The sequence below is a fragment of the Sciurus carolinensis genome (assembly GCF_902686445.1).
Source record: "Sciurus carolinensis chromosome 19 unlocalized genomic scaffold, mSciCar1.2 SUPER_34, whole genome shotgun sequence".
Taxonomy (NCBI): domain Eukaryota; kingdom Metazoa; phylum Chordata; class Mammalia; order Rodentia; family Sciuridae; genus Sciurus; species Sciurus carolinensis.
In genome coordinates, this window is record NW_025920112.1 from 5,383,768 (window position 1) to 5,392,354 (window position 8,587).

The 8,587-nt window shown below is 38.8% G+C and overlaps 1 pseudogene; it reads left to right on the forward strand.

The window, feature by feature from the left end:
- The first annotated feature begins 2,496 nt into the window (after positions 1 to 2,496).
- Positions 2,497 to 8,009, forward strand: LOC124973523 (growth arrest-specific protein 7-like; annotated as a pseudogene).
- Positions 8,010 to 8,587: the final 578 nt, after the last annotated feature.

Below are 8,587 nucleotides of genomic sequence, written 5' to 3' on the forward strand. Positions count from 1 at the left end.
CTAAAATATAGGGTAGACCTAATATTTTATAAAAGCTTCCTTTCCAATATATATTTTTGACATAACTGATGTTACTATAGAAATTTTTTTCTTGGTTCAAAACTATCACACAAAGTAAATGTTTTTGCTAAATTCTGCAGAAGTTCAATAGCACACCTTCAAAACTACAGAATTTTATTCACACAAGATGTGGGACATCATGAACTCCTTATATCAACATTCTGTTTTCATATCCTCTGCAAGTGGGTCTTTCAGATTAAAACATGTTAAAATGCCTTTTTTTTTTTTTTTTTTTTGATCAGGGATTTAAGCTCAGGGGCACTCATTCAGTGAGCCACATTCCCAACCCCTTTTTGTGTTTTATTTAGAGACAAGTTCTCAATGAATTGCTGAGGTCCTCACTAAGTTGTGGAAGGTGGCTTTAAAATCACCATCCTCCTTCCTCAGCCCCTGTGCTGCTGGGATTACATGCATGGTCTAAATTCCCAGGAAATTTAAAACATTATAAAACATAAATTAAATATTCAAAATCTTTTTCAAGATCAATAAATATTAAGTATGTTTTTTTCTCTACTTTTTTCTATTAGTTTTGAACAAAATTGATTTTCAGAATTTGGAATTTAATGTATTGATTATGATAATACATAAATTTTTTTTCCATTTTGTCATATAAGTAATCCTAGATAACTTGACCTTGAGCAAAAGTCAGTTATTAATAATACACAAAGCATATCCAAGTGAGAACACTGAAATGTTTGGAGAGAAATAACTGTGGGAGATGCTGAAAGGCTGCACCAGACAGGTGTGGTGGTGCACACCTGCAGGCACAGTGCATGAGGAGCCTAGGGCATGTGTGTTGGGGTTTTCAAGCCAGAATCAGCAAGTTAGGAAGGCCCTGAAAAACCAAACCAAACCCTGACTCTATGTAAAACACAAAAAAGGGCTGGAGATGAGACCTTGAGTTCAATCTTTGGTAAAATCAGACAATCAGAAACCAAAAACAAAAAGCCAGAAGAAAACCCCAAAACAAAAACAAAATACAAACACTGCCACAAGGGTTTAGGGAACAATTACAGAGAAAAGATTCCTTTAAGAAGTCCAGTAAACTGAGAGAAGTCAAAGAGTTGAACTAGGTCAGAAATTTAGCCAGACAACAATGGCTTACCTTTTCATAATTTTCATGCATGACACATTAGCATGGATATCACTTAAGTAAAATGTGTGGAAGGTGAACCTCAGAGATGACCTACAACTCATCCCTTAGGCGTGCACCCTCACAGGTGTGGCTCATGGACATTAAAAAACACTGGTGTCCATCATGGCCATGCAAGCACAGGGTGTTCTTCCCCAGTGGAAGGATTAGACTGTGGGGCCAAGGGCTGTGGTCACCATGGCCTCCTGTGTACTTCATGGGCAAGGAATTTCTTCTTTTCTCATGTACCAGATAGATTGATCAGAACTTCTTTAGGATTTGATCTTTGAATATTTTCAAATTAATTAAATTGACACAATTATGTATGACCATGTTTACAAATTCATTTGACATTTTCTCTGATTAAGAACAGATTATGTGATGGTAAGTTATCTTGATTTGATTGCTAAAGTTTTCCTCTGTGACAGTATTTGACATAGGTTCTGTGACATATTTGATGATTCTTTAATAAACATAGACAAGAAGGATTTATGCAAATATAAGATGCATTGATAAAATTACACATTTTATGAAGGATTCACGGAAATGATGAGGTAAATCTCAAATATTACTTAATAAAATGACTCAGATTCTTGTAAGGTGATATTACAACAGGTAGTATAACTTAAAAAAACAGATATGAAGAGCATTTGATCTACTCCAGAACTCCACTCAGTGAAATTAGGATAATTATGATTCATTCTAATTATTTCCCTGAGAACAACTGTCTTCCCATGACACTCCTCACAGCTTCCCCCATCTGTTTGTTCCTGAGAGTGTAGATGAGGGGACTCCAGAAGGGAGGAATAAAAGGCAAGACAATGATGTTCTGCAGTGTGTCAGAGGTTGCTGAAGGCCTGAGGTACACACCTGTGCCAGAAATAAAGAAGATGGACACCATAAAGATGTGAGGGTTGCAGGTGGAGAACGTCTTCCCTGTCTCTCTGGTGGGAAATTTCAACACAGCAGAAAATATGTAAATATATGACAAGGTAATAAAAGTAAAGCAACCACCACAGACCACCATGGCAGGGACAAAAGAAGGACCATGTTGCTGGTGGTGTCAGCAGAGAGGGGACATCACAGGAGAACTGATGGACCATGTTTCACTGGCAGAAGTACAGCTGGAATGTGTTTCCAGTGTGCACACCTTCATACACCAGACCACTGGGCAGGGAAGGAAGGGTATGCAGACATAAACCTGAGGGTTCATAGTTATACAGTTCTGGATGGTCTGGCAGATGGTTACATAGTAGTCCCAGGCCATGATGGAGAGAAACAGAAGTTCAACACATGCACAAAAAATGACCAAGATCTGCTTTGCACAGCTAGCCACTGAAATGGCCCTGTTGCCAGTGAGAGAGTTGACACAGGCATTGAGGATATTGATGGAAATGAAGCACATGTCCAAGATGGAGAGGCTCCTGAGGAAGAAGTACATCGGCATGTGCAGGTTCTGGTCAGCAGTGGTAACAGTTACGATGAGCAGGGTCCCTAATTAATCCCTCAATCCCTCATCACCTACATCATCATTTCCTCTGCTCTCTGCAAACCAGGGTGTCCTCAGGACCTGGTCATATTAATCACACCCTTTCTTTGAAGAGAGCCCTTCTTGCTGAGTCTGTCTGGGCTCCTCTGGAAATGTGTTTGCCCCACATGGCCAGTGGTTGGTGGCCCTACTCAATCAAGTGGCTTTTAATTTCACAGTCAAGGTGAAGTTCAAGGGGTCCCATCCAGTCTGCCTGTCTCCTGTGTCTGGTCCCCATCTCAGCTCCTCCCTGACACAAACCTGAAGCTCACTCCTGAGTTACCTCCTCTTCAGAGCTGACGGACATGCCTTTTTCTACTAGACAAATGATGAGAATGCACTGGACCTGAGTGGTAACTCAAATGCACTTTTCCTCTGAAAACTTATTCGTAATTTTTAATTCATTCTTCCATTTTGCTTTTTGTTTAAATATTGACATATTATACTAAATTGCAGCTAATATGTGTGTGTTTATCATCCCCACAACATGGTGCACATCTTTAAATTTTTGACCATGTGATATTCATCATTTTACATGTTTAGTAGCAATTCCCTGACTTTCTGCAGAGTAATTAATAAATAAAAATATTGCAACATTATTGACTACTAATGTGGACTGAATTTATTCTACTAATTTACAAATGAATATCCCCACAATAGGCTTTGGGCTTTCTTCTCTTCTGTAACAGATATAATAAACACTCTTGAAATAATAAGAGTATACTCCTCCCCCCATGCCTTTGCAGCATAAGATCTAAAACAGTAATTGCTCAGAAAACATTACTGATGACACAAATAGAGCCAAGCTATTCCAGACGCTGGGTTTGGAGAACCAAGAAAATTATTGGAATTTTACATAATTTTATTACTCTAGAGGGAAAATATGATAATAGAATATAGAAGAATGCAAATAAATACAAAAGATTCAGATGACAATGAGTGATGTGATGAATGAATATGAACATGGGTCAGGCTTTTCACACTTGCTGTGAATTGCAGGACAATAGGAGAGGTTTGTTTTCTTCTTTTCTTCTTTGTATGAAATCTATGATGGAAAATCAGACATGTATTTAAAATCCAGGAGGTGCATTGAACCATGGAGCCATTTCCTTCATGTTGAACACTATATACTCTAATTTGTGTTCATTTCTTCAACAGAACTTAGTGCATTCCCCACTAATTAGTTTGATTCATATGAATTTAATATTTTTTTCTTTTTATATATGTGATTTTACTGTAGTTTTAGAAATTTTCTGAAATCGACTTTGTCTTTTCTTTCTTCAGTCTCAGAGGATACCTGGGATCATGTAGCATTGATCCATCCTCATGTGTAACATGGGAAAAACAAGAATAGAAACCACCCCCTAATTTCTACAGAAAGCCTCAGTCAATCTCAGTAGACTTTAAACATCATTTCTTCAGGAAGACAGATTGTTTAAAAAATCAAACATGCTTTAGTTTAGAAATCTGCTCCACAATTATTTTAGTGTTATTCAGAACAGTAATAATATTTAAGTGCAGATAAATGCCTATCAAAAAATTCCGTTCTACAAACAATTAGATAAAGAGAAAATAAAAGAAAAGGTGGAATTGAAATTCAGGGAAATGCTTCTGAAGACAGGCAATCAGGTCTTAATGCTAGGAACATGAAGAGGGACTGCCCAAGAGTTTCCTCTAAAAGGAGGGAAAACTGGGAGTTTCACTTCATGTATTTTTCCAGATAGGGTTTAAAATATGGAAACAAATGGCAAATAGACCATTTAAAAACTGCAAAGGATAATTCTGGTTGCAAGTCACAGGGAACTATCATTTTCTAAATTAGAGTTTTTCATTTTTAAAATTATTAATTACTACTATTGATAAATCTCTGACAAATATAAAGGTGATTTTTATAGATTCTGAAATTCATAGTATACTTCCAGAATTTTATAATTTCATTTTTTGCATGGTTACCACTGGACAGAGACTTCCTCATAGTCACACCTCATATATTGGTAGTTAAAATGTAAAATGAGTTGAAAAAGAGAACATAATTTTTATCAATACAACAAGATATGGTTGATGAGTTCAAAATACTCTCATGAAAATTGTATGCAATGTTGAATTTTTTTTCTATAGTAACATACATTTTAAGGTATATTATTTATATAAATACTTTGGTGCCTACCTACCTATTCTCTATGAGGTTTTCTTCATGTTATACTTTTTGCTTTAAAATGAATATATTTATTTGTCTTCTCTGTAATTTCTGTGTAGACTATTCTGTGAATTTTCTGAGTATATTATAAGTAAGAGTAAGCTAAAGAAAATAATTTTAAATCAACCAGAAGTCACCTGAGGAACTCCCCCCCACTTCATTTGCATGAACCCTTCAGACATTCCCCATGGACTCTGTGTTCCTATTGAAAACTTGGTAATCATAGAAAATCGCATTATGCAGTTTTAAGGAACCTCTGGACTTGCTGTGTTCTTCACAGAACTAATGATTTTTTTATTCCTGGGCTATCTGTCCCTTGGATAAGATTGTAATTTGCTGAGCAGAATAAAAATGAAGCTCAGATATGTTTGAACTCTATCTTCCAAGTACTCACTCCTGAGCATTGTCCAATCTCTAAGTGGAAGCAGAACAGAGTCTGTCCTTGGCTTCTCCCATCAACTGTGTCTGCACCACGGTGGATCTGTCCAGCCAGCACAGTGCCATGTGGGATGTGGGGAGCTCAGTCACCTCTGTTTTATGTTAACCTGGTGCTTTTCCAGTGGTGTAGGACCCAAGAAGCTTAGAGATCTGCCTATAATGACAGCAGGAGCCCTGAGCACAGCACAGGCTGCAGAACCTCCAGAGCCCAGGAGAGAGGAATTTGCCATGTGCCAGCATGGGCAGTGGAAGACACAGGGGAACTCCTGTGCTGGGCATTGCCCCAAGTTCTAACCAAGAAACTAATGACCCTGAGAAGAGACTGATGGTGCTCACTATGCATTCCCATCTCTGTACTCTTCCTCAGTATGAGTTATGGGTGTTTATGGGGATCAGTTAACATTAAAGGAGATGAGAAATTCTCAGTCACTCACCAACCTGTAAGTGAGAATCTTCTAACACTCTCTGTAGTTCAGCAGCAAAATTTCTTCTCATGGAGATGGAATTCACATGATATAAAATTAATCTTTGTAAGAGTTAATTATATCAATTCAGTGTTATTTACCATATTTTCAATATTGTATAACTTCCAACTACATATTGTTCATAAATTCTTTCGTTACTTCAGATGAACCATCTAATCCTTTGTACACTTTGTCTGTATTATTTCTAATTATGGTCATTGGAAATGAGTATGTGCTTTGGATATCTGAATTCAATATTTCTTAAATTTTATATAAATAAAATCATTCATTATGTGATCCTTATTCTGGTTTAACTAAACCTAATGTTTTCACTACTAATCCACCTGGTAGCTTGTATCATTAGTTCATTCTTTAAGAATGAATGACTATTCATTACAAGTATATGCTGGGAACATATTCATCTATACATTCATTTTTGCACATATTTTTCCTCATACTGTTAATATAATGAGACTGATATATTGGTATTCATATATTTTACCATCTTTGACTTCTCTGGTATACAATTAAATCTCTGTATGATTATGTTTAATAATTATGTCCATAAACAACTCAGAGAAAGAAAAACTTACTTTGAATCATGAGTTCATAGTTTTATTCTGTCATTGGCCAGTTCCATGGATTCGTGCCCATAGTGTGGGTACACTGAAGAAAGACACAGCAGAAAGAAGTTGTTCAGCATGCGACTTTCAGGAAGCAAAGATCAGGAAGGGGAAATGGGTTGCAAAGATGAAGAATGCTTGCAATCCAGGAACCATCTTGGGACGGCAGAGTGGCAGAGTCTATGGAAACTGAAACCCAGGTTGTGAGGTACTGGAAACCTTCTGGGACACTCTAAGTCTACAGGGTAGAAACTGTACTGCTTCAGATCCCTATGGCTAGATGGGAAGACACACAAAGAAAATGAAAAGAAAGGGGGGGGAATAAAGTACTCCAAACAAACCAGGATGCTCCAATTATAGACTCCATTGACAGCACAGTAGAAGAAATGTAAGACAAGTTCAGAATTCACTTAGGAAAACCACTTCATAACTTTAAGGGGGATATAAAATGTGAAATCAGAGCTGTGTCTCAGGAGATGGAAGATAACTTAAATAAACAGATGAAGATCCTGAAAAGAAATCTAGAAGAAATCTTTGAAATGAAGGAATCAGTAAACCAACATAAAATTCAATGGAAAGTAGTATCAACAAGGAGAAAATTTGGAAGACAGAGCCTCAGGCAATGAAGACAAAATATATAACTTTGAAAATTAATTTAACCACACAGAGAACTTGACAAATTGTATGATGTTTCCTCACTCAGTCACAATACCTGAAAAGCAATTACTGAAGCCAATACAGTGGAGCTACTGTGACTACTTCTGGGCTGATAAGAACAACCCTCACAGCAATTGCACTGAGGGAGGGTTTGAACTGCTGCTCCATAAGCAACTGAAAGGCAAACATATGCAGAAAGAAATGTCTTAGTTTGTCTGAAAGAAGATAAAGATTGAAGAAGAGTATGCAAAGAAATTGACTAAGCTCTCTCAGAATTCTTTGGCAGTACAGGAGGAAGGCTCCCTGGGTGAAGCATGGGCTCAGGCGAAGAGAGCCTGTCAGATGAAGAAGTTCATCTCATGCTCTCCACCAACCTTCACAGCGAGGTAGAAAAGCCCCTAATACACTTTCGTGAGAACTTCAAGAAAGACATGAAAAAGTGTGACCACCATATTTCTGACCTCCACAAGCAACTTGCCAGTGCTATGCATTTGTGGAGAAGGCCCAGAAAGCCCTCACATAGAAGCAGAGAGACCTGGGGATGAATACCCAGCAGGTGAAGATCAAATTGAGCAAAAAAGAAGGAGGAGGACATGCATGGAGGAAGACCACACAGGCTGGTGATGACCTAATGCTCTGTGTGGACCTCTATAACCAGGCCCAGTTCAAGTGGTTTGAAGAGATGTTGACCACCAAGAGCTAAAGTGGCTGGAAGTCGAGAAGGTGGAGATTATCTGGCAGCATTTGTACCCGTACACATAGCTGCAACACAAGACAGACATTTTCAACCAAAGCAGAGTAGAGCCTGCTTTGAAAACTGCTTTGAAAAGTGGACCTGGCCAAACACAGAGAGCTTTGGCTCAGAGAGCACAAAATGGGCAATACGCACCCTGGGGACAGGAAGATATAGACATGACTGTGTGGTTCCAGGGTTCCTGCCCAGGAGAGGGGCTGAGTATCCCACAGAGAGGAGATGGTGGCTCCTGCTTGGTGAAGCTGCCCTCCCACCCACTCTCCTGCTCACTGAGGAGAGAGCTGGCAATTCCAGAAGGGACACTTGGATGGCCCAGCTGGGGGACCCAAAATATTCCCAGGCCAAGAAGAAAGACCTGCAACCCTGCCCTCGTCTCCAAAGCTGAAGCCCCCCAAATTTCATGCCACGCTTATTGCTCTGAGAACAGACTGAGTCTGGATCTTTGTGGTCCCTGCTGAGTGTCATAGGGGTGGCCATCACACATTTGTGCTCTTGGGTGCCCCAAGGTCTATACTCCAACTGGTCACTTTATCTCCTTAGGGACTTTGGAAAATCAGGGGAGGGTCACCTTTCTCTCCAAGCCAATGTCAGAATCAGAATCATAAATAGAAAGCACCATCAACTCAGCCTGCACCTAGAATCTTACATAGGATTCGTTTTCTCACTGCATTCTTGAAGCCCAAATCTAGCTCTTCTAGTCCACTTTTTATCCCCATGAGTCTTGGGAAGGCCTG